We start from the raw sequence: 26,269 nt of genomic DNA, 5'->3' as shown, positions 1-26,269 counted from the left end.
CTTGTAGATAGAACACAATGCAGGCATGGTACGTCAGTGGTGGTGGAGGGAGTGAATATTGAAGATGGACGATGAGCTACCAATCAAGTGGGTTGCTTTGTCCTGGATGGTGTTGAACTTCTCAAATGTTGCTGGAGCTGCACATATCTGAACAACTGGACAATCCTGACTTGTGCATTGTAGATAGACTTTGAGTCAGGAGGTGAGTTACTTGCCATAGAATTCCCAGTCTCTGACTTGCTCTTGTAGCCACAATATTTACATGACTAATCCAGTTCAGTTCCTGGTCAATGCTAAGCCTCAGTATGTTGACAGTGGGGGATTCAGTAATGGTAATGCCATTGAATGTCAAGGGGAGATGGTTAGCCTCTCTCATTGGTGACAGTAATTTCCTGGCATATTTGTGATACTAATCCAAGTTTCAATTTTGTACACATCTTGCTGCATTCAATCATGGATTGTTGCATTATCTAAGAGTTGCAAATGGAACTGAACACTAAGAATACCAATGAATACTCCAACTTCTGACCTTATGATAGAAGAAAGGTCATCAATGAAGCAGCAGAAGATAGTTAAGCATAGGGCACTTCCCTGTGGAACTCTTGCCTTGGGACTGATATAATTGACCTCCAACAACCACAACCATCTTCTTCTGTGTGAGATATACCTTCAACCAGTGGAGATTCCCATTGACATTAATTTTACTGGGATTCCTTGATGCCATACTAAGTCACATATTGCCTTGATGTCAGGGGCAACCATACCAACCCATCTCTGCAATTCAGCTCGTCAGTCTGTATTTAGCCCCAGGGTGTTAGGGGCAGAACCTAAGCTGAGCATCTGTGAACAGGTTGTTGTTGAGCAAGTGCCACTTGATAGCACTGTTGAATTGTCCATCACCATTCCTGACTGGATGTGACAGGCTGCAGAACTTTGACCTATTGGTTTTGGGATTTCTTACTTCTGTCTCTAGCAGCTGCTTCTGCTGTATAGTATGCCATGTTCTCCTGTACTATAGCACCTCATTATTAGGTACACCAGATTTTGCCCCTGACATGGTTAAGAACTGACTGATATGTGTAGAACAAGCTGGAGAATTACTGAGCAGGTCTTTGGTTTGATTTCCTACCTGCTGGGCTAAGACCTAAGGCTGCAATTGGTCTTTATGCCAAAGGTGAGTATGGTATAAGGGGAGAGGGGAGGGAGAAAGCATGATTCCTATGTTCCTCCTTCAATGTTGCTACTTGGTGATGTTTGCTAGGAATGTGTGTCTATGGGTGATGAAGTTTTTTTTTGCTTGACACTTCCCATTTTAGTATAAGCACATTAGTAATAAAGGCTCATAGAAATATAAGAATTAGAAGCAGAAGTAAGCAAATAAAGCCCTCTGAGCCTTTTCCACCATTCAATCAGATTATAGTTGATCTGTAAGATGAAGGCAAGAAACCGCAGATGCTGGAATCGGAAACAAAAACAGAAAATGCTGGAAAATCTCGGCATTTTCTGTTTTTGCATTGTTGAGCTCTACCTGGTCTCAAATCCACCTCCTCACCTGTTCCCCATATCCTCCCTTATCCCTTTTTTTAATTAGAAATGTCCTCTTGAAACCATTCAACAATGCAATCTCCACGCTCTATGGGGCAGCAAGTTCCACAAATTCACCACCCTCTGCGAGAAATGGTTCGTCCTCATCTCAGTTTTAAATCTACTGCCTCTCAACTTATACCTGTGCCCTCTTGTTCTAGTTTGCCCCATAACAGGAAACATGAAAGAATAATGACCATTTGGATAAGGTACCAGATGACGTGTCACAGGAGCACCAAGTGAATACACCGAGAAGTCAAGGCAATCAATTGAAGAGGGGAGAACCTTGGGGAAAATATGATAAACTTTGTGGTAGAAAGCTTCTATCCAATGGAAATCACAAATCTAAAATAGAAGCCACTTGCACACATTTGGCTGAACATTGGTGTGTGTTCAGTCTGTTTTTTGGATTGAAAATGGGTATGTAGCATATCAAGTTAGGAGTGAGACTGTGAGGCCGTTTTATTTAAAAGTGTTTTGGACCTGTTACGGAGATAGGAAGCAGAAGTTGGATATGTTTCTGCGTCAGGGATCTACTTCTGGTGGACAATTGACTGAAATTTAGGTTTTTGTGAGAGTGAGTTTATAATTGGTTTGGAGACAGGTTTCCTTTCCAATCAGAGTCACTTGGGGCAGCAGTGGCAATGGGTTAGATGAAGATATGCAAAACAGCCATTACTGAGGCTGCTGATTGTCATGAGGGAGGGATCTGTGATTTGTATCAATGTCTCACATTGCAGCACAGGGACCCAGAGGCCTGACATCCATGAGGAAGAGAAGGGTGCTCCTTCTTCCAGAGGGTGACAAATGAAGGCCAACTCCTCCTGCAATTCAAGTGTCATCTCCTTCTACCTCAATTTCCTCCTTCTCCCTTTCAGGTATCAGATGGAGCCAAATCAGGCTTGCCCACTGTTCTTATGACTACACAATGCCAGGCGATGCCAAAAGTTCTTAATGCTAGCTCCTTCTCTGATGTGAGGGCTGTTATAACTTTGACTTTAAAGCAATAAGCCCTTTCAACATGTGATCAGCCATTCTTTTAGCTTCACAAAATTTACCAGTCTCCATGACTTGCCCCCAACCAAGCCCAGGCTGGGCCTTCAGCTGGTCTGAGGCAGAGAGATCTTAAATGCTTGCTGCTTTCAGCATTGAGAATAATCTTTACAGAGAGGGGCATTTAACAAGCCCTCAACTAGCTTGACTGGCTTCAACAAAAGGGCAAGTTGCAGGCCCACGCTACATCCCCCTCACCCACCCCCCGGCCCTCATTAAACTGTCTGGAATGGAGTTGGGATGATGGCACACACAATGTCATTGCCATTTCTCCGAGACCTCTGATCTGGTCTGACTTGTACCATGAAGACCCAGCCCCAGCTGTGCCTTCCTCAAACTGGCTATCTAAATCTCTTGTGAGGATATATCTGTGCCTTTTCTTGCTATGGGGAGAGGGAGTGATGCAGGGAACTGTGAGGTGCCTGACTGAGGCTGACAAGGTGGCACAGTAGTTAGCACTGCTGCCTCACAGCGCCACGGTCCCAGGTTTGACTTCCGGCTTGGGTCACTGTCTGTGTAGAGTTTGCACATTCTCCTTGTGTCTGCATGGGTTTCCTCCCACAGTCTGAAAGATGTGCTGTTTCGGTGCATTGACCCGAATAGGATTAGGGGAATTTCACAGTAACTTCATTGCAGTGTTAATGTAAGCCTTACTTGTGACTAATAAATAAACTTATTTTTAATGGGCAATTGGGACCTCAAGTTGGGTGTTAACTATAGGAACAGAATGCTCCATAAAAAATTTACCCCCTAATAAAAAAGCATTTTGTTCACAATCTGATCTGCACTTTGATATCCATATTACATTGTCCTTATTGTGTACTCTGCTGGAACTGTAATAAAATGTGTAACTGCAGAGTTGCTGTTTGTGGTGACCCAATGCCCTCCCATAAAAACACTGTAAATGAGAAGTGGCAATCCCATCACATTGACTGGAAAATATTTTGAATAAAAAGCTGACTAATACCAACAATATTGTGTACATTTTACAACAAGTGGGAAAACAAAATGCCGCCTAACAAGCGACAATCGAAAGTTTGCAATGTTGGCAACTAACTATGGGATCACATTACTTTCCCTATAAGTATGATTGACTGCTGTTTTAATAGCAAAGCCATTTGGAGAAGTCGCCACCCACTCTGGTCCCTCTTCTTTCCCTGACTTTTTATGTGATGTACTATAGAGGGAGTACAGCGGAGGTTTACCAGGCTGATTCCTGGGATGGCGCATCTGTCATGTGAAGAGAGACTAAGTTGGTTAGGATTATATTCACTAGTGTTTAGAAGAGTGAGAGAGAATCTCATGCAAACTTATAAAATTCTAACAGGATTAGACAGGATGGATTCAGAAAGAATGTTCCTGATGGTGGGGGAATCCAGAACAAGGTAATAGTTTGAGGATAAAGGGTAATAAAGTATTTAGAACTAAGGTGAGGAGAAATTTCTTCATCCAGAGAGTGGCAAGTCTGTGGAAGTCACTACCACAGAAAGTAGCCAGGGTCAAAACGTCGTGTGATTTCAGGAAGAAATTAGATGTAGCTCATGGGGCTAAAGGAGTCAGGCGTGATCAGGATATTGAATTTAATGATCAGTCATGATCAAAATGAACGGCTGAATGACCTAGTCCTGCATTTAGTTTTTATGTTTCCATTATCCTGTAGGTGCTGTCATTATTCCAGTACTTTGCCCAAACCACCGCAGACTGTTCTCCACATCCAACCCTGGCCTTCTCTGATAAAGGTGCCCAACTTTTTGTTCCGGGAGTCACTTGGTAGTAATCAGAAGTGAGCATCCTGCCTAACTTTATTCCCATCCTTAGCTTGTTAAAGCCAACTCTACCAGGCCTGCTATCTGAGGGGATTGAATTCAGAACAGGTTGGTGACTGAATCTGGGGCAGCATACAACTCACTGCTGTGGCATTAAGTCAACCATGGGCCTTCTTAGGGAAATTTTGAAACTTATTTTAATTAAACAGAATTTGACAGCTAATTATGAAAACCTGTTGTGTAACAATCTCCTGCAAAGCCCATGGGTCTGTCACTGTGGCTTTGAAGCAAGACCCCAAAAGATCTTTAGTTCCGTTATGTTTGCTCATTATTTTTACATCTCCCCTGTCTCTTTTTTCATCTGGGCCTTCCATTCATACCCTATTTGATTAAATTTATCTCCCTTTGTTCGCTACAAAAGCATATTGTAATAATACAACTGTTGCTTTCTAATGAGATAAAGAAGCCACTGTACTGTTGCTGTACAGAAACCATGTAGTCAGTGAGATTAAGCCAATAAGTGACATTTGCATAACTATGCAGTTCTAGAAGGCTCTTATTGGCGTGAGTAATAATGTTGCTTTGAGTATGGCTGCTGTACATGAGTGCTTACATTGGCTATTTATTGTGCCCTGTCACTTGTGTAATTTTTATTGATATTGCAATTATAAGCCTTGGATGAATGGCCTGACAAGTTCTTGCCATTGTTTGTAATCTTTGAGACCTGCAGGCTTTAGGTTTCAAAATTAAGAATAGAAAATTGTTTTTCAAAAATGCCCAAGGGTGGAAGCACAGACGGAAGAAAATACACTTTGAAAGTGATGAATAAACTACATGAAGGCTCAGTTGGTGATGGAGTAGTGAGGCTTGCAGAATGTAAAAGTCCCAGCTTTGGCCCTTGCCCTGCGATGAAGGAAAGACAGCATACTTCCAAGTCAGGATGGTGAGTGGCTTGAGAGGGGAACTTCCAGCTGGTGGGGTTCCCATGTGTCTGCTATCCTTGTCCTTTTAGGTGGTAGTGGTTGTAGGTTTGGTAGGTGTTGCCTCTGGAGTCTTGATAAATTCCTGCAGATCTTGCAGAGTATAACACTGCTGTGTGTTGGTGGTGGAGGGAGGCAATACTTGTAGATGGAATGTCAAGCAAGCTGCTTTGTCCTGGATAGGTTTGATTTGATTTGATTTATTGTCATATGTATTGATATATAGTGAAAAGTATTGTTTTTGCGTGCATACCATTCATAAAGGAGGAAACGAGAGAGTGCAGAATGCAGTGTTACAGTCATAGCTAGGGTGTGGAGAAAGATCAACTTAATACAAAGTAAGTCCATTCAAAAGTCTGACAGCAGCAGGGAAGAAGCTGTTCTTGAGTGGGTTGGTATGTGCCCTCAGACTCTTATATCTTTTTCCCAAAGAAAGAAGGTGAAAGAGAGAATGTCCGGGGTGCATGAAATCCTTAATTATGCTGGCTCTTTTGCCGAGGCAGTGGGAAGTGTAGCCAGAGTCAATGATGAGAGGCTGGTTTGCGTGTTGGATTGGGCTATGTTTACGACCTTTTGTAGTTCCTTGCGGTCTTGGGCAGAGCAGGAGCCATACCAAGCTGTGATATAACCAGAAAGAATGTTTTCTATGGTGCATCTGTAAAAGTTGGTGAGAGTTGTAGCTGATGTGCCAAATTTCCTTAGTCTCCTGAGAAAGTAGAGGCGTTGGTGGGCTTTCTTAATTATAGTGTTGGCATGGGGGAACCAATAAAAAGTCTGACAGAACTCTCCATTCACCTGACGAAGAGCTTAACCTTGAAAGCTTGTGAGTTGACTATCAAATAAATTGGTTGGACTTAAACCTGGTGTTGTCAGACTTTTTACTGTGTTTACCCCAGTCCAACGCCAGCATATCCGCATCATGGGGGAACCAGGACAGGTTGTTGGTGATCTGGACACCTAAAAACTTGGAGCTCTCAACCCTTTCTGCTTCGCCCCCATTGATGTAGGCAGGAGCATGCTCTCCTTTACACTTCCTGAAGTTGATGACAATCTCCTTTCGTTTTGTTGTCTTTGAGGGAGAGAGATAGTATCAAGTTTTCTGAGTGTTGTTGGAGCCCCACCCATCCAAGTAAGTATCATGTATTCCATCACACGCCTGACTTGTGACTTGCAGATAGTGGACAGGCTTTGGGGAGTCAGGATGTGAGTTACTCTCTGCAGGATTCCGAGCCTCGCACCTGCTCTTACAGCATGTGCTGGCGACCACTCACCATCCTGACTTGGGAATATGCTGTCTTTCTTTCACTATCGCTCAAAGTCCTGGGATTCCCTCCTGCACAGCACTGTAGAAGTATATATGACACATGAACTTCAGCAGTCCAAGACAATTGACCACCACCTCTTCAAGGACAATTAGGGATGGGCAATAAATTCCAGCCTAGCCAGCAGTGCCCACATCCCATGACTGAATTAAACAAAACGTTGTGGCCAGAGTTTGGTAGGTATGAAACTGATGAGTGGGATGAAGTGAGTGATAAGAGAAAGATAATCAGAAGAGATTTAATCATGGAGCATTAGGTGAATGTTAAACTCACTGAGAATGAATTGTACAGCATAATGGAGAGGTGCTTGACTTCAAACACATTTGATACTTGGGATAATGATGAAGAATTTTTTAAAATTAATTCTTTCATAGGACGTCACTGACAAGACCAGCATTTGTTTTCCATCCCCAATTTCTCTTGAATTGGATGACTTTCCAGACCACTTCCAAGGGTAGTTAAGAGACTTCCACATAGAATCATAGAATCCCTATATTGCAGAAGCAGGCCATTTTGCCCATCAGATCGGCACTGACCTCTGTCACAGAGCATCTTCTCAGACCCTATCTCTGTAACCCCACATATTTGCCCCATTAATCCACCTGCACATTTTTGGATCGTGAGAGGAAACTGGAGCACCTGGAGGAAACACATGCAGACATGGGGAGAAAGTGCAAACTCCACACAGACGGTCACCCAAGGCCAGAATTGAATCTGGATCACTGTTGCGGTGAGACAGCAGTGCTAACCCGTGTGCCGTCATACCAACCTGTGGATCTGGAGTCGCATGTAGGCTGGACCAGGTAAGGATGGCAGATTTCCTTCCCTAGAGGGCATTGGTCAACCAGATGGGTTTTTACAACAATGAACAATAGTTTCACACTCACCGTTTCTAAGGCTAACTTTATGTTCCAGAGTCTTCTATTAATTGAATTTAAATCCCACATGCTTGGCATGTGAACCCCCATCCCCCAGAGTGTTAACCTGGGCATTTTGTCTGGTGATATCCCCCCTATGTCACCGTCTTCCAAGTATAAGAGTCACGAAAGAGAAAAGGGAAGATAAGATGCTGAAAAAGATAATGAAGTATTAAAGATCAGGGGACTGGGAAAGGTGGGATTTAGAGTAGGGAGCAACTTCACTGTTACAGTAGCTTGTGAGGTGATGCTGGGCTTGAGGAGACAAAAGAATGAATTGTGTAGCTAGGCCAACTGGCCTGGGTCCTGAGGAATGAATGACATTGATAGGCCATGTTTCTCTCTGACTTCAAGCTTCCAATATCCTTAGTACCCAAATTGTGTGTTTCCAACTTCAGCCTTGTGATTGTGGGAAGATTCTGAACAGAAATGATGAGCATTTATTGTGGGAAAACCCAAGTGTAACATATTGCAGTGATTCTCAGCATTCTTTTGTTCTCTGGATAAGTAACCAATCTCCAGAGCTGGTTTCCTTGCCTGCCTTCTACTTTGCCCTATGCTCTCCATGATGATGGGGACAAATCAATCAACATCCCCTCTTTTTTTTAGTCACTGGTTTGACTGTTTAGTCAATGATTTGCTGAATTCACAAACATTTTTATCCACTTAAACAGAAGTAGTCAAAGGTGTTTCAAAATCCATTTGAAGTGAATGAAGTATCCTATTGTAGACTCAAGGACCACTGTCTTGGTATTTGCTTTCATTTCCACGGACTAGAATCATAGAATCCCTATAGTGCAGAAGGAGACCATTCGGTTTATTGAGTCTGCACCGACCACAATCCCACCTAGCCCCTATCCCTGTAACCCCACCTTTTTACCCTGCTCATTCCCCTGACACAAAGGGGCAATTTACCAGGGCCAATCAACCTAACTAGCGCATCTTTGGAGGAAACTGGAGCACCTGAAGGAAACCCACACAGAGATGGGGAGAAACTCACATAGACGGTGACCTGAGGCCAGAATCGAACCCGGGTCTCCAGCATTGTGAGGCAGCAGTGCTAACCACTGTGCCACTGTGCCACCGTGCTGTCCCTCTTATAAGCATGGAAATACAAGTGAATGCTGTAAGGTGGTTAATATAACATGCAAGAATGAGTTTTCAGGATGATTTGAATTCAGCCAAATGATGTAGGTTGAATTTCACACTGAGAACTTCCTTTTAAAGCATGTCAGCAAGAATAGTAATGACGGATCCTCCTGTCATTTCAGCAGATTAGTGATCAGGAGTGTTCATGCTGTAGATTGGTGTCATCTGATATGTGATGTTAAGCGGCTGGGATTCTCCAGCCCCGCTGCCATGAATGGAGATTTGGCTGAGCGCCCAAGTTCTCCATTCTCGCCAGCAGTGGTAGCTGGGCTTACCACATCGGAGAATTCCGCCCAAGGTTGCGAAACCCAAATGCTGGAAGCTGAATATTCAGGAAGAAAGGAAACGAAGGTGGGGTAGCTGTGTTAATGAAGAACAAGGTCAATACCATAGTGAGAAATGATACAGATTCAGAAGACCAAAATTAGGAATCAATTTAGGTGACGATAAGAAATAGCAAAGGAAAGAAGTCACTGGAGAATAAAAATATGGAAGGCTTGTAGAACTGTACAGGTCATTGGACTGTGCCTAGAGCATGGCACAGTGGTTAGCAGTGCTGCCTCACAGCACCCAGGGATCTGGGTTCAATTCCAGCCTCAGGTGACTGTCTATGTGGAGTATACATGTTCTTCCTGGGTCTGTATGGGTTTCCTCAGGGTGCTCCAATCTCCTGCCACAATCTAAGAATGTGTAGATTAGGTTGATTGGCCATGATAAATTGTCACTTGACATCACAGAGACAGGGGCCTGGATGATATTATTGTTGGTGTGGGCTCGATAGGCTGAATGGCCTCCTTCTGCACTGTTGTGATTCTATGATTATTGTGTACTTTGTTTTGGTTTCTTAAGAACATCTCCTTTTGCTATATGGGAATCCTCCATTCAAGCCACATGGACAATCCAATGAAGCTTTGATGAGCCTGATCTTGATATCAGTTATACAACATCTTGAAAAAAATTAAGTGTCAGGACTTTTGTCCTGCAACTTGATGTTGCAGATAGATCTTAAGCAATGAAAGACAGTAGTGACAGCTGCTAAAAGAGATAATAAGTCAGGTTATGTAGAAAACCTACTGCAGTGTTTTAACAAGAAATCTGATGGTATCTCTTCTGCCCAATGGTTCCGCATTTTAACGTATCATCATCAGGTTCCAGGTTTCATGCCTTATCTCAACCAAGTTCGCAGTAGTGGTCAGAGTAAGGAACATAACTGTTGTCTTCACCCTTGTAGACTGTGAAGGGAAAAGAGAAGCCAGTTTTTCTGCTTCTGATCATTACTCATCGGTCTCCATTTGAAAAAAAACGCCTGAATGTCAGGGTTAAGGGTCTTTCAAACATATTTCCACATTCCTCCATAAATTATGTGCAGATTTATTTTGAGCTGAAGCAGTCAGATGGCAAAATATAACCTCCTCCATCCACTCATGGCATGCGACAACACCAGAAAATGCCAACTCCGAATCATCAGCATCCTGGGGTCACCGTTTGCCAGAAGCTAATCAGGCCAGCTATATCCACACGTGGCAACAAGATGTGACCTACTGACCTCTCTGAACCTTTCCACCTTCTATAACACTTACATTGGAAGTGTGATGGATTACTCACCGTTCATCTGGATGGCTACAATAACTTAAAAAGTTTGACATAATTTAGCACAGATCCGACCATTTCATTCATATCGTGGCCACTGGACATAATTTTCTGACCTCAGAGTGTCAGCTTTAGAATGGCGGGATGGGATCTATCGGCAGGGCTTCCCAAAGCATTCCCACCTCCGGAGGAAGGGGCAGGTAGGAATACAAATTGGCTGCCTAAACCACGAGGCCTGGAAGCCAATTTCTGTACTAATGGCCCTGATTAGGGGTGATTCTCTGCCCTTGCTGGCATCTTGCTGGCTGTGGAGTGTCCTGCTATCCTTCAACGTCAAACAGAGGTCGGCAGCTTAACAGAGGTAGGTTGGTGGTGGGATGGCTAAGAATGAGTGGGTCTGGGTAGGCCACAGGCATTGAAAGACTCCCCTATGGTCCAAGCAACGAAGCGGAGGGGTTTCTTCATTTTGCAGTGCCCATGGGGTCCCCGACCTGCTTTAGCAATATCCATCTCACCCAGTAGAGTGATTGAGGCTTGAGAGCTTCCAGACCTGTGGCTGGGCCAGTGTCATTGAGAGTCCTTAATTTTACAGCAAGCATAGAGATATTTATTAGGAGGTCACCTCTTGTAAAAATATCTCCCTGATCTGTCTCCTGGCAAATGCAACCTGAGACCCCACTTTTGGTCCCAGTGTCGGTACCAAAACCCAGGGGAAAATACTGCCTAAAATATGCGCTGTCTGTCGTCTTATTATAATGATATAATACCTTGGGTTTATTTACTGTACAGAAATGTACAAGACACAAGGCTCAAAGGGTTTTTAGTAATGGGTTTATTTATTCAGACTAGGCATATGAGAACAGTCGTACATCGGTATGAAGCTTGAAAAGCTCTGTGTGTTTGTGCTCTGCTCAAAGCAAAAGTGAAACAAAGACGAGATCACATGCCACATTTCCCTTCAAGTGATGTTATGCCCATATCCTTTAAAGGCAAAAGACAATGTCCACCCTTCTTCGTAAAGATACTTTCCCCCTTACAACAAAATATACCTATTTACAATGCATGTTCAGGTGCAGTTACCATTACATAGTGCATTGAACTGATGACTCCCTAAAGCGTAATCTGTGATCCTGTAATGATAACCTTGTCTGGAAGTTTCTTTAATTGCTCACAGTGATCTGTGGGATTCTCCTTCTTGGATGTTGTTCCTGATTGCATTTGGGATCTTTTCCTAGGTGTAGTAAGACTGCATAATAGCCGATGAGTTGTAATGAATCTGATTTGTTCTCAGTTGCACCTTTGTGTGTAATAACTTTGTAGGAGCTTGCTTCTGGACTGACACTTGTCATCTCAATTGGTTGCTACATGCGTTCTCTGGGGTCCTGGAAGCGCACTTGTCCCAGCTGTAAACTTGTCAATTCTGCACTTACATTTTTAATGTGCATGTTTGTCATCATCTCTTGTAGGTTTAAAAGTTGCAATCTAGTTTCTGAGACAGTAGAACAGTAGTGCAGGTTAGGCTGATTGGGCATTTTAAATTGTCCTTTAGTGTCAGGGGAATTAGTGGAGTAAATATTGGAGCTTTGGAGAGAGGGCCTGGATGGAATTGTTATTAGTGCAGGCTCGATGAGCTGAATGGCCTCCTTCTGCATGGTAGGGATTCTATGAGACTAAGAGCAGGTAAATTGATAGATGCTGACATTGGTAGACACTGACATAGACATTGCAGTTCTCTGATTACCTCTTCTAATATGGGGAATTTATAAGGACAACATTTCAAAGCTGTGTTTAAGCGTCACGGATCAAGGCATACTAACAAAAGACAGTCAAAGAAAGTCATAGGACAGGATTTTATGGCCTCACTCATCCTGAAACTGTAAAATCCCACCTGAGGTCAATGTTCTTTCCTCTCGTCCACTTCGATTTCCATGGCAGGCGGGACAAAAAGATTCTGGCCATGGAATTATATAGTACAGAAAAGGCCCTTTGCCCCATCGACTATGCACTGACAATAACAACGACTAAAGGCGCACTAATCCTATTTTCCAGCATTTTTCCCATATCCTTGAATGTCACGATATTTCAAGTGCTCATCCAAATATTTTTTAATGGTTGTAAGTTTTCCAGCCTCTGCTACCTTCCCAGCCAATGCATTCCAAATTCTCACCACCCGCTGAGTGAATTTTTTTCTCTTAAAATCCCTTCTGAGTAAGAACATAATAACATAAGAACTACGATCCGGAGTAGGCTATCTGGCCCCTCAAGCCTGCTCCACCATTCAGTAAGATCATGGCTGATCATTTTGTGGACTCAGCTCCACTTACCCACCCGTTCACCATAATCCTCAATTCCTTTACTGTTCAAAAATGTATCTAACATTGCCTTAAAAACATTCAACGAGGTAGCCTCAGTTGCTGCACTGGGCAGGGAATTTCCACAGATAAATCTCCTGTACCTCATCCTAAAAATTATGTACCCTCCACAATTGATCCCTCAACCAAGGGGCTGCTTCCTATTCACTCTATCATACCCCTCATAATATTACACACCTCAATCATGTCCCCTCTCAGCCTTCTCTGCTCTAATTCAATTCACACCTATCCAGTCTCTCCTTATAGCTCAAATGCTGTATCACAGGCAACATGCTGGTGAACCTCCTCTGTACCCCGCCAAGTGCTATCACATCCTTCCTACAGTGAGGTGACCAGAACTGCACATAGTACTCCAGCTGTGGCTTAACTAATGCCCGGTACTACTCCAGTATTACCTCTATACCACGACTGATAAAAGTAAGTGTGCCATATGCCTTCTTAACTACCCCATTCACCCGCTCTGGTGTCTTCAGGGATCTGTGAATAAATATTTCAAGATCCATCTGTTCCTCCAAGCTTCCGAGTGTCATTTTTAAATATTCCCTTGTCTTGTTATTTTTTCCAAAGTGCATCACCTCACACGTATCAGGATTAAATACTATCTGCCACTGCTCTGCCATTTTGACCAACCCACCTATATCTTTCTATAACCCACAACCTTCTTCTTCACTGTTAACCACCTTACCAATCTTGGGGTCATCTGCAAACTTACTTATCACTCTCATCTATGTCATTGATGTATATAACAAACAACAAGGGACACAGCAAAACCTTGTGGCATGCAGCAGGACACCATCTTCCAGTCACTCAAACAGCCTTCTACCTTTGTATCCTATTACTAAGCCAGTTTCGGATCTATCTCACATCACTTCCCTAAATTCCATGTGCTTCAACCTTCTCAATCAATCTCCCATATGGGACCTTGTCAAACACTTTGCTAAAATCGAAATAAACTACATCAACTGCACTTCCCTCATCCACACATACAATCACTTTTTTGAAAAACTCTATTAAATTTATTAGGCATGATCTCCCTCTGACAAAGTCATGTTGACTATCCCTAACAAACCCATGACTTTCCAAGTGGAGATTAATTCTCCTTCAGAATTTTCTGTTTCCCTACCACTGATGTGTGACTCACTGGTGTGTAATTCCTGGTTCATCTTTACCATCATTCTTGAAAAGTTAGCCATCCTCCAGTCCTCTGAACTTTCCTCTACAACGATCCATCTTTCTTTATAACATGTGATTAAGCTTTACCAATCTGTGTACTCTTTCAGTCTCCTAATGATTCTGTCTTTCTCCATTTTGTCTCATTCAACCTTCAATTTGTCCTATGCATGGATGGTGCATGTTTACTGTGGATCAATTGACATTGCATTCTCATATAACTGCTCTGTTGTAGCTCCCTTGGAACTGTCAATTTAGTTGAAACATTCTGGGTATTTTAGGTCATGAACTGAAGTGATAGGAATAATTTCTGGGGTTGATTTGCCTTGTGATGTCTGACTAATTCTGTGGATTGTTACTAGAGTGAGGTCACGTCAGACCTACAATCACTGGATTTTCAGTTTCCATCTGTAAAACATCTGTGACACCAAGGAAGATTGATTGCACTTGCACGCCAGGACTATGGATCTTACACAAGGAATTAGTGAACCGTTGTATGCTGAAAGTTTCACAGCAGTAGATTTCACCGTGGACTTCCGCATCTGTGGATACGTCTTTCAGAATTCACAGAGATAGTATGTTGGCACTTGTCCCGTGTCAATCTTAGCCACTAACAAATAGTTCTTAACATTCATAGGACAGACAATTTGAATATTGGCAAACATTTTGGATGGTGTGATAGCATGTGTGTTTTCACACAATTGACGGTGCTCTTTGTCACACTGTGCACATCGTTGTCACTCTCTGGTTTGTCAATCGTGTGAAAACACGTTAAAGTGTATGTCTCTGACAGAATATTGAACGATCATTCTTATTGCTTGAAGGTACCGATTGTTTATGGGAAGTTTGGATCAGTTGATGACTATGTAGCTGCATCAGCCGTTGCTCTGCATGATTGCTGCTGACAATGGCCCTTTCTGCCACATGCCTTACAGAATAGATGGAAAGCTGAGCATTTCCTTGGTGCATAGAGAAGACCACACATGTCTTGCTAGGTTCAGGTGTCCTAGTGAGTGCATTAACAATTGGCGTTGTACTTTGGACCTTTAAGCTTTGTCAACCCTGTGAGGATTGCTTTGTACTTGCATTCATCCTTGAAAATCTCTTTGGTGCTATACCTTTTGGATTTGTCTAGCAGATCTTTCTGGAATGTTTCCATGGGAGCGTGATCAATAACTGAACAATTCTGTCTTCTCTGTGGTTGAAAAATCACAATATGTAGAGTTTTCTCTGCACCTGCTGATGAAGTGGTCTATAGGTTTAGTAGGCTGTTGTCAAAATGACACAAAATTCCAGTTGATGAATATAACCTGATTTTGAACCAGTCTTCCAATGTAGTTAATGAGCGAGATTCTCCGGCCTCCCAGCCATGTGTTTCCCACTGCTGGGAGATGGCCTGTTGTTTGTTACTGCCGGGATTCTCTGGTCCCTCCGCTGTCAATGGGAATTCCTCTCAATGTCACCCCACGCCGTTGCAAACCTGTGGGCGGGGGGGTGCGCTGCCGGCAGGACCAGAGAATCCCACCAACATGAACGGCCAGAGAATTCTGGCCTATGTCTTTTGGGGATCCTTGCGTTCTTTTGCTGTTAATTCCTAAAGTGTTCAGCCTGTATAGATCTTCATTCCCAATTGCTGGGTGTATTCTAATGTTTCCTTTGCCTAATTCAGATACACCTGAATCAAAAAACCATAGCTCTCTCTATGTTGCTTAAACATACTGAATTTGGATAATAGGTCAGCTACATCCCAATTCAAATTGGGAAATCTTGTGGACCATCTGCCAAAATCCCTTTGACTTTCCTTCTTTTGTAATTCCTAGGATGAGTGTCACAGTAACTGCTTTTGCATACTTCTCTGAAGTTCCACCCAAGAGGATGAATTGTGGTGGGAACGCACCATGGAGTAATGATCTCTTTGCTTTTTATTCAAATTATTGTTCAGCAACTCCTGAAGACACCTGATATAATTGCAGCTTCTCTGGCCCATTATTTATGAATTTTTTTTCGTTGTCTCTCCCTTGCTTGCTACTGATTCAGCCCAGTCTTTCACCTATCCCAACTGAGCTAATCTGGATCTGCTCCTCACGCCATGCTGTCCCACTCATGGAACTGAAAGACTGTGTGCTGCAATCTTAGCTCGAGGCATCCAGCTGCTTACCAGCTCTTTATTTGAGTACGCATTTGTTGCCGCGCCTCCAAAACGTTTCTTCACAGTCAGCATGCTATGTTTTGAACACTCTCTAATGCTGTGACTTCGCTGTGATGTGAACAAAATTTGAGGGTGCTCCCCAGCCATGTAGCACAATCTAAGGCAGTTCACCACGTCATATCTGCGCTAAATCTTGCTGCCATCTGACATCGGCACTGATCACTATGTCATGTTATTAAAGCAATGCAATTCTTGCAATTTTGATTTACTGTAGAGGACTCGAGGCACAGTTACTCACAAAGGATTGGGTAAATACGTAATGGGTTTATTTATTAAGACTAGGCACATGAAAATAGCTATTGCATAGGAGCAGAACTTCCGGACATGTGTGTGTTTGCTCTGCTTAAAGCAAAAATCAACCGAAGACGGGATCACATGACACATTTCCCTTCTAGTGATGTCTTGTGTTGACATCCCTCAAAGGCCCATTACAACATTGCCCATCAGTGTATTGCAGCAGCAGTAAGCACTCTCTGCAGGATGTGTTGCAGTAATGTCCCAAGTTCACTTTGACAGCATGACCTAGCTCTGCAACCTCCACCAGCCAGAATGAACAAGGATTGCAAGATCATGCGAACACAATCAGTTTGAATTTGCCTTCCAGATCACACAGCATTCTGACTTGGGCTTATATTGCTATTCCAGTATTGGGAGAGTTTTCCAGTCTCACACACCATGGGAATTGTAGCAGGCAGGGACGGGCCATGCAAAGATCCGTTGACCTTGGGTGAGATTTTCTGGTTTAGGGATGAGTGTGGCAGGAAAATCCTGCCCATTATGTCTGGCTCACAATCCTGGAGTTTGCTTCTTACCTCATTGTGAGAACATTAACTCAAGCAATACCTTCTCACTGCTAGGGATGAGCAACACATGCAGGTATGTCTATGTCTGGTGATTAGGGCAGGTACGTGACCTGCTCTCAGGACTCTGAAATGATGCTAATAATCCAGTAATGAATAGGTTACTATCTTGATCCTCATTTTTAAACATTCCATGACCCTACTTTTGCGATCTCCTCCGTAAATACATGACAGCTCACCACCACCTTCTGAAGGACAACGAATGATAAGCAAGTGTTGCCAACATCGCATAAATTGAATTTTTAAAAAAGCACCTCCTTTCTGCCTTTGCATCTGAGGTCACCAAGGCCATCTGGGCTGCAGTTATGGTGCAGTCCAAACAATAGCTCACGTTGTTGAGGAATGTCTGCTCACTAAACTTGAAAGCGGGTTTAAGGAACTCCAAATGGCCAATTGCTTGGTTCTGCGACTGTGCACACACTAAATAAAACAAGTGGATAAACACATCTTCATTGGCTGTTAAGTGACGGCACAGATGTCCCCTCCTGAATGTTCAATGTTTTAACTTTTAGAAATGTATCCTTGATTGGGACATTGGTGTTACTGGCAAGGCTGTCATTCATTGACACTCCCTGTGGAGGTGATTGTGGGTGTTCTCCTCAAACCCCTAAGTAGGAGATTCATACAATGCCATAGCTTCCTAGACAACTTGAGAGGGTAGTTAGCCATGTTGTTGTGGGTTTGCAAACAGATATTGGCCAGAATGGGAACAAAACGGCTGTATTCTTTCCCTGAAAGGTATTTGTGGACCATTTGGTCTATTATGACAACCCAGCAATTTTTTGGTCACTTTTACTGGTGCTGGAGGTTTTTGTTGTAAAAAACTGAATTCAAATCCTCAAACTGCCCTAACGTAATGTTTAGCTTTTCATTAGATTCTTAGTTCAGATTTCAGGATTACAATTCCAGTAATATAAATATGTTACAAATCACCCAGGGATTCCGTGTTGCTGTGGCAACATGCACTTTTACCTGCGTGTTGCAATCTGGAGCTTTGGGTAACGATGACAGAGGCTGCAACTTTCTTTTTATCATGTGACCGGCCAGGAATCTCTTTCTCACTCTTTAACACCTGTCATTAATGTATGTTGGAAAGATTTACAGGTTGATAATCAACCTGGTCGGTTGTGTAATGAATGTACCCGAAGGACCTCTGCTCTTCTCACCACATATTCAATGTAGAATATTGTACCCCAGTATGGTCCCAATCTGCCCACACTAAAATTATAACTGTGCAACTCAATTCAGCCATGCACATCATCATGGGTGCGCTTCAATCAATTTACTGCCTCTGGCTCTCGGTTCTCAGCAATATTGCTCCCTCCTACGCCCCCCCGGAGGACTATTCCAACCCAAGCCTGTCCTTATTCAGTGACCCTCCTCAACTCACCAGCAGTATGCCTTCCTTCACATTTGGTTAAACCCACCATGCTGGGGATGAACAGCCGGGCACCTATGGCAGGAGAAAATATCCACCAGAAACCACTCTGTCATTGTAGCCCCCATTGTTTGACCACCCAGCTTTGATCCCCCACATAGAGTCATAGTCATGGAGATTTATATCATAGTAAGAGACTCTTTGGCTCATCATGCATATGCATAACCATTAAGCACCTATCTGTTCTGATCCCAATTTCCAGCACTTGTTCTGTAGCTTTGTTTGCTATGGCATTTCAACTGCTCATCAAAATGCCTCTTAATGTTGTGAAGGTTCCTGTCTCTACCATGCCTTTCAGGCAGTGAGTTCCAGATTCCCACCACAATTTGGTTAAAAAGATTTTCTTAAATTCCCTCTAAATCTCCTGCCCCTTACCTTAAATCTGTGCCCCTCGATCATTGACCCCTCTGCTAAGGAGAAAAGTGTTTTTTCCTATCCATCTGTAGTAATTCAATCAAACACCAGCTTCCCGTCACCAACACCCTTTATTGTGCACCAATGGAAAAGGTTGCTCCTGCAGCTTATAGTCCGGTAGTCTTCACCTTAGGCCTACAGCGCCAGTTCAGGTAAAATTACAGGCTTAAAATCCTCCACTGGCTGCTTTCTAATGGATGAGCCTAATAGCACATACTTCACAAAGTTCACAGGTAGATCTATTGATGATCCCTGTGGCCTTTGTGGTCTTTATAACACTAGCCTATCTGTGTCCCTCAAAATTTTATACATCTCAAGTGAGTGCCCTCTCAGCCTTCTCTCCTCTAAGGCAAACAAACTTAGCCTAACCAACTTCTCTTCAAAGCTACCTCCTGCCACTAAGCCAATTTTAGATCCAATTTGCCAAATTTCTTTAGATTCCATGGGCTTATACCTTCTTGATCGGTCTCCTATGTAAGTCCTTGTCAAAATCCTTACTGAAGTCCATGTAGATCACATCAAGTGCACTGCCCTCATCTATATACCTAGTCATCACCTGGGAATATTCACTCTATCAAATTTATTAGATATGGCAATTCTGGGCATTTTGAAACCATTCCTGGTCTGGTCTATGCCCCCATGCTGAGATCAGTGGGGTTGCCAAGAACATCTGGGCTACAGCTATGGTTCAGTCAATGACTCACATTTGCTAGATCTGAAGGCAGATGTTAAAACTTCATCCCACCAGCCTGGTTCTGCGTATATGCACATACTAAATAAGTAAATATGAATGCATTTTCCTGGGCCCTCAAGTCCTAGAGGGTGACTTAAACATGGAGCTACTGGCTTAGGCGCAGAAGCCGGCTGCTGCTGCACCTTAATGTGTTTTATTTTAGTAGCTGAGGAAGATTCCAGTGTTGACAGCAACCACAACTGGATTTTTAAAGGTGCAAAGGAATGATTTTCAAGATGCCTGAGGCAGAAGTTCCAAAGGTTAATCTCTTTGGGTTCCTTAGCTCTACCTGTACTTCGAGACTTTGGTGGGGCTGACTCACCCTGGAATTATAATAGGGCTCACTTTGCAAATGTTAAATCCTTGATAATATTCCAGTGTTTGAGAAACTCCCCTGGGCTACCCTTATCGGTTGCTGGTCAAAGGACCCGGATTCCTCTTGCCAGGTCAAAGTGACAACCTGTGGCTATAGTGGAAACAATTATTTTGCCGACTGTGCTTGGGGGAAAAGAATTTAAACCTTCATAAGAGATCTCCGCGTGACTTGTGGCCTCAGCGCAGCCAAATAATTTTATTTTTGCATTGCTCCATTGAAAAGAATTGAGTCAGCACTAAGACGAAATGGCCTTGGAAGGTTCACGTTTTAATGGTGTGGTTTTTGCAAAACCTCTACACCGCTCTCAGTCACTTATCCAGTCTGTGATGTGCTGGCTCACTGATAGCCCTTTGCACTCTTCTGCTCAGTTCTTTATTTTTTTGAAGGCATCAGCATTTTGCCAGTTTAGTGACTGCTGAGTAGCATTGTGATTCCAGCCGCTGGGCTGCTGGAATTAAACCAGTCCCCCGGTTTAACTATCAGTGACATCTGGCTATTGTTTGACATTCATGCAGGTCACTGAGCATGCCTAATGGAAGGGGCTGGGCCCCTGCTCGGAGTCACCTGATAACTGTGTCTTTTTAAAGAAAGATGCTTTTAATGGAAAGTTGACACCTGTTTGGACAAAGGCTGGTCGGGCTGTCTTGGCACTTAGGGTTGATGTTGTGCAGTGGCCAGTGTAACTCGAGTACTGTGAGGGCATTCTGCATTTAAACATTAACCCTTTAATCCTTTGAAGGCAGCAGTGCTGTTTTTTGTTACGCAGCAAACAATAACAATGCGAGATTTAAGAGTTTCCCATTTTCTTCAGGGTACTGTAGGGGTGTGTCCCCATTCATTCTGTCACTTTGTTCTCATGATGTTGGGTTATATATAGAGTTACAGTCTCACTGTGAGAAGAACAAGAGTAGGGTGCTCCCAACAGGCGTTCCTGTTAGCCACTTACACTCCGCCCCACATGTGGCGTACCAAGCCGCTTATCTCAGCACTCTAAATTCACCTCTTTTTGTATCTTTTTCTTCTAATTTACACCTCTCTCCTTTTCTTCCTTCCTCTTTAACTGTAACCGTTACCAATCTGGTTTTCAGATGGTTTGTTCACAAGACTCTAAAATAGAAACTACACACAAAAGAAATCTGGATTTTTTTTTTAGATGGGATTCTATTTTGAATTTCTCCTCACGATCATATACTTAATGCACAATTTTTGATAGAACTTAATCTTCAGTGAAATGAACAAGCCTATGCGTCCCTCCTTAATCTCACCTCTTGGATGTTTGCAAAGTGTCAGCAACCCTATTTTTTCAGACTACAACATGTTCAAAGACTGGCAACACCTGCTAAAAGCAACAAAACATCAGCACTGATGGGAACTGTGTTGGCTGTCATGGTGTTTAAAACAAAGGCAGGTTTTTACTTGATTGGTAGCGTAACTCAGTATAATTGGGAGAAAGCTTTGTTCTTCCACAAGAGTGGGAAAGCATCCATTTCAAACTTGTTACTGTCATAGCAAGTAAATAATTACATATTTGTAATAATAATTGGTGTTTATTTACAGCAGCACGTTGGGACACTGGTTAGCACTGCTGCCTGACAGCACCAGGGTTTGAGTCAAGCCTTGGGTGACTACATAAGAAATAGGAGCAGGAGTAGGCCATCTGGCCCTTCGAGCCTGCCCCGCCATTCAATAAGATCATGGCTGATCTGTCGTGGCTCAGTTCCACTTTCCCGCCCTCTCCCCATAACCCTTAATCCCCTCTCTTATCAAAAACCCATCAACCCGCTTCTTAAAAATATTTAGCGAGGCAGCCTCCACCACTTCAACGGGCAGAGAATTCCAGAGATTCACCACCCTTTGAGTGAAGAAGTTCCTCCTCAACTCCGTTCTGAACCGCCCCCCCTTTATCTTGAGGCTGTGCCCCCTAGTCCTACTGTCTTTTTTGAGCGGGAAGAGTCTTTCCACCTCTATCCTATCCATCCCATTCATCATCTTATACGTCTCAATGAGATCTCCCCTCATTCTTCTAAACTCTAACGAGTACAAGCCTAGTTTATTCAGCCTCTCCTCATAGCTCAACCCCCTCAACTCCGGTATCAGCCTAGTAAACTTCCTCTGCACTCCCTCCAAGGCCAAAATATCCTTGCGCAGGTGCGGCGCCCAAAACTGCACACAGTACTCCAGCTGCGGCCTCACCAATGCCCTATACAGCTGCAGCAAGACCTCCCTACTTTTATATTCAATCCCCCTCGCTATGAAGGCCAGCATCCCATTCGCCTTCCTGACCACCTGCTGCACCTGCAGGCTGGGTTTTTGCGACTCATGCACAAGGACCCCGAGGTCCCTCTGCACCGTCGCCTGCTGCAGTTTTTCGCCCCGTAAGTAATAGTGTGGAATTTGCACGTTCTCCCTGTGTCCACATGGGTTTCCTCTGGGTGCTCTAGTTCTCTCCCACAATCCAAAGATGTGCAGATTAGATGGATTGGCCATGCAAAAATTGCCCCTTAGTGTCTCAAGATTGTAGATAAGAGCGATTAATGAGGTAAATATGTGGGGTTATGGGGATAAGGTGGGATGCTGTCGGAGAGTCACTGCTGACCTGATGGGCCAAACTCTATGATTCTAATAAATGTTCCTGGATTGTCAGTTTTGTTATGAACAATTCAACACTTTGTTCTATAATGGCTTATAGCATCCTCAATGATTTGTAACTACATATATCCCTGCATTTGTAACTGAGCTGCACAGACCAGGAAGATTCTTGTTTGATGCTGGCATGTGGTGAATTTGTTGCTCTCATGAAGGATGGCACCCTAATTGGCCTCTGTGGCCTAGGCTAGTTTAAGTTTTAAGTTTATTTATTAGCATCACAAATAGGCTTACATTAACACTGCAATGAAGTTACTGTGAAATTCCCCTAGTTGTCACACTCCGGCTCCTGTTCGGGTACACTGAAAGAGAATTTTTAGCATTGGCCAATGCACCTAACCAACACATCTTTTGGACTGCGGGAGGAAACCACAGCACCCAGAGGAAATCCACGCAGACACGGGGACAATGTGCAGACTCTGCACAGACAGTGACCCAAGCTGCGAATCGTCCCTGACGCTGTGAGGCAGCAGTGCTAATCACTGTGCCATTATACCATCCTAGAGAGGTGGAAGAAACTTTGCTCCTAATCATAATACATTGCCCCTGCTGGAAAGTGTACGAATATGAATAAAAGTTGACTTAGTCACTGTGCCTCTCTCCACCTACTCTAGTTAGGCTGTCAATGTTTGAATGATACTGGTTCATAAGCTGGCCTTGGATATGTATAGCGCCTTAAGATGTCAGACTATGCAATCTTAGCATTTTGCCTCTTGGACAAGTTTTGCTGAATGCAAAGATATAAAAAGAAACTCACCTACTGTTAGCATGTAATGAAAGAACTCAGAAACGCCACTGGTCTTTTTCTGCTATGTTCAGACATAGGATGAGCTTACATAGCTTTGGCATTTGCTACATTCAAACACCACTCTTGTCACTTTGCACATGCAAGAAAAAGTGCCGGACTTAACTCTGTGTGAATGCTCAGCCAAATTTTGTAAATTAGGTGGTCAGGTGAACCAGAGTGAAATGACAGCAAGTTCCAGCACTTTATAATTCTGGTTGTGAAATGATTTTTTTGCCTCTGTGGGAATCTTCCTTAGAGCAATTCAACGATGAGAAATTTGGGGTATGTGAAGTATGCAATGTATGTGTAGTATCAGGACCATACTGCATTGAGATACTGCACAAAGTAATTACTGTGGGAAGTGTAATTACATTGCAGCAAATTGAAAAGTCAAGAATGTTGCATCTTAATTCCGTGATAATTGGGTAAACCTTCATTTAATCTTCCCATCTCTCAAATCATGTTTTACTTGGAATGCGGACCCCTCTGCTAGCTGACCTATATCGCTTCTCGGCCTTTTGGCTAAGATCAAGTGTAGTATTGACATGCTGTGCTTGGTTGAAGTCATTAGGTTACATTTCAGCTTCATTTGAAGCAACTTTCTAAAGCGGCATCTGGGCCTTTTGGTTAAGATGCAAATTAGATCAAGCCTTGGAGGAGGAACTACACCTACTCCAATCAGCTTGGATCATGTAGGTCAAGCCCAAAACAGGAGGTGAGAGCCCTGTCTTGTCACCTTGCATCAGGAATGTCCCAACTTGTTGGGGCTCTGAATTGGATTTGATTTGACTTGATTGGATTGGAATAAAGTTTAAAAAAAAGACTCCCAGTTAAGCAATGTCTCGATTTTAAAGTTCTCACCCTTGTTCTCAAATCCCATACTGGCCTTGCCCCTCCCTATCTCGGCAGCTTTCTCCTGCTTGCTTACCCTCTCTACTATCTGTGCTCTTCTAATTCTGGCCCCTTGCGCAATCCCCAATTTCAATTGTTCTGTGATTGGGGGTTGTACTGCCTTAGCCCTAAGCAGTGGAATACTTAGACACCTCCTTCCTCCTTTAGGACCCTCCTTAAAATCTGCTTCTTTAAACTAGCTTTTGCCTTTTTGCTCTAACATTGCCGTATGCCGTTCAATGTCACATTTTGCCTTACAATGTGCATGTGAAGCACTATATAAATATGTTGTTGTTTCTATCTAAAAAAAATCAAGAACTACTCAAGTTCTTTGCTTTTTCTTTCATCTACCATTTCCAGAATTGATATGAGAGGATAAATTGCTGCAGCAGTAACTTAGTGGGTAAATATACTGACCTGTGTGAAATCTATACTGATCTCTAGCAGGATTTTCCAGCCTCGTAGCGAGTACGGCTGGAAAATTCTGCCCCGATCTGTATAGTGTTAGTTAATCTTATCCCAGCTGGCCCTACGGTGCTGTATTCAGCCATAGTTCCCTTAAGCTAATAAGTAAAAAAAAATTAGGTTACGAGGATAGATTTTATGATTCCTATGATGTGAAGGCTTACTGGTTGCTGACAAGAGTCAGGAAATTGGGGGAATCAAATCTTGTGACTGATTCCTGGGGTGCCCAATTTTTCAAGTGAAAATTTGGGGATATGTTCTGAAATATTTTACCACTGCATCTATGGTAAGTATTGCAGATCTTTGTAAATGTGTAAATGTAACATATTGGAGTGTTAATCCTGAACCTGATTGCAAAATCAGATTGCTCCTCCTTCAGCCACATAGATCCCAAGGATCACATTACATAAACCAATCCATTTGTTTCCAGATTTGTATGACCAGGTTCAATAAGACCCCAGACTTATGCTTACAAGTTATAAAATTGACCAATCATATTCTACCCAAAAGAGATTCTGTGACACATTACCACTTTGACAGATCCTCACCCATCTTCCTGAATATCCCTAACTATAACATTTCCAACATTATTAACATCTAACAAAAGTAAATCTGAAACAAAATTGTGCATGCATCTGTAAACCGCCAATTACTTTGATTTGTCTGGGGCTAATGGCCAAGCAGACTTCAAGCATAATTAATGTTTTTGACTTGAGGTACATCTTTCCCCTTTAATCCTGAAACCTCTCCGCTCAACCAAAATTCTATGATTTGATTTGATTTGATTTGTTATTGTCACATGTCTGATGGCAGCAGGGAAGAAGCCTTTTTTGAGTCGGTTGGTATGAGACCTCAGACTTTTGTATCTTTTTCCCGATGGAAGAAGTTGGAAGAGGGTATGTCTGGGGTGTGTGGGGTCTTTGATTATGCTGGCTGCTTTTCTGAAGCAGCAATAAGTGTCAACTGTATTAATGGATGGGAGGCTGATCTGATTGATAGATTGGGCTTCATTCACAATCCTTTGTAGTTCCTTGCAGTCTTGGACAGAGCAGGAGCCATATCAAGCTGTGATACAGCTGCCAAAAATGCTGTCTCTGGTGCATCTGTAAAAGTTGGTGACAGTTGTATTGGACATGCCAAATTTCCTTAGTTTCCTGAGAAAGTAGAGATGTTGTTAGGCTTTCTTACCTAAAGTGTCGGCGTGGACAAAGCAGGACAGATTATTGGTGATCTGGACACCTGAAAGCCTGAAGCTCTCGACCATTTCTATTCCATCTCAATTGATGTAGACGGGGGCAAAAGATACAAAAGTCTGAGGTTGCGTATAAACCGACTCAACAGCTTCTTCCCTGCTGCTGCCAGACTTTGAAATGTACTTACCTTGCATTAAGTTGATCTTTCTCCACACTCTACCTATGACTGTAACACTACATTCTGCACTTGTTTTCTTCTCGTTGAACGGTATGTTTTGTCTATATCGCGCGCAAGAAACAATACTTTTCACTGTATGCTAATACATGTGACAATAATAAATCAAATCAAATCAA

The 26,269-nt window shown here is 43.0% G+C and overlaps 1 protein-coding gene and 1 non-coding gene across 8 annotated transcripts in view; both read left to right on the top strand.

Annotated features, from left to right (window-relative positions):
* The window catches only part of LOC145360709 (AT-rich interactive domain-containing protein 3A-like), a 435,037-nt gene that overhangs the window by 87,630 nt on the left and 321,138 nt on the right, over positions 1–26,269 (top strand). The window lies entirely within an intron of this gene.
* On the top strand, positions 23,869–24,060 carry LOC145351549 (U2 spliceosomal RNA). The gene has a single exon (XR_013888425.1). It is a non-coding gene; the product is annotated as a U2 spliceosomal RNA (small nuclear RNA).

This window comes from Carcharhinus amblyrhynchos, chromosome 1 (genome assembly GCF_965287045.1).
Source record: "Carcharhinus amblyrhynchos chromosome 1, sCarAmb.v2.hapA, whole genome shotgun sequence".
Lineage (NCBI taxonomy): Eukaryota > Metazoa > Chordata > Chondrichthyes > Carcharhiniformes > Carcharhinidae > Carcharhinus > Carcharhinus amblyrhynchos.
The sequence above is the reverse complement of the archived record's forward strand: the minus strand, read 5'-3'. Positions and strand labels throughout refer to the sequence as shown.